The following is a 429-nucleotide window of genomic DNA, read 5'->3' on the forward strand; positions in this document are numbered from 1 at the left end:
GCTTAACAGCACCATTACAGTCACTGAATCTTCTATCTTGGCATCATCAGTCCCTCGGGATTATGGGTGAGAGTCAAAGTTGTATCACATTTTATAATGACTAAAGTTTTGTGTGACTTTAATTACTTGCAGAATGTTTGTCATGTAAAATATAGCACCGTTTTCTTTTTTCAACTAAATTCATACAGCCTTCAAAATATCTATTCAATATCCTACCTGTACTTTGGAGCCCTGTCAACTAGTGCAGTCGTGCTGGTAGGTGTGGTGGTTAGTTACATTACAGGTGAGAGAAATAATTAAAGACAATAATTAAAAGGAATGAAAATGTCGACAGATGTTACACTTTACCTTCAAATGACAATGTGTCGTATTACTACAGCACCCACCAAGAAGGATTCTATCAGTCCTGGTTTGTTACGATGGAACTTG

General features: G+C 36.8%; 1 long non-coding RNA gene across 1 annotated transcript; it reads left to right on the forward strand.

Moving 5' to 3' along the window:
* On the forward strand, positions 1–429 carry LOC107734793 (uncharacterized). The gene is made up of 3 exons (XR_001639166.1): positions 1–66; positions 189–283; positions 380–429. It is a non-coding gene; the product is annotated as an uncharacterized LOC107734793 (long non-coding RNA).

This window comes from Sinocyclocheilus rhinocerous, unplaced genomic scaffold, assembly GCF_001515625.1.
Source record: "Sinocyclocheilus rhinocerous isolate Xijiao unplaced genomic scaffold, SAMN03320098_v1.1 C35283820, whole genome shotgun sequence".
Classification (NCBI taxonomy): Eukaryota; Metazoa; Chordata; class Actinopteri; order Cypriniformes; family Cyprinidae; genus Sinocyclocheilus; species Sinocyclocheilus rhinocerous.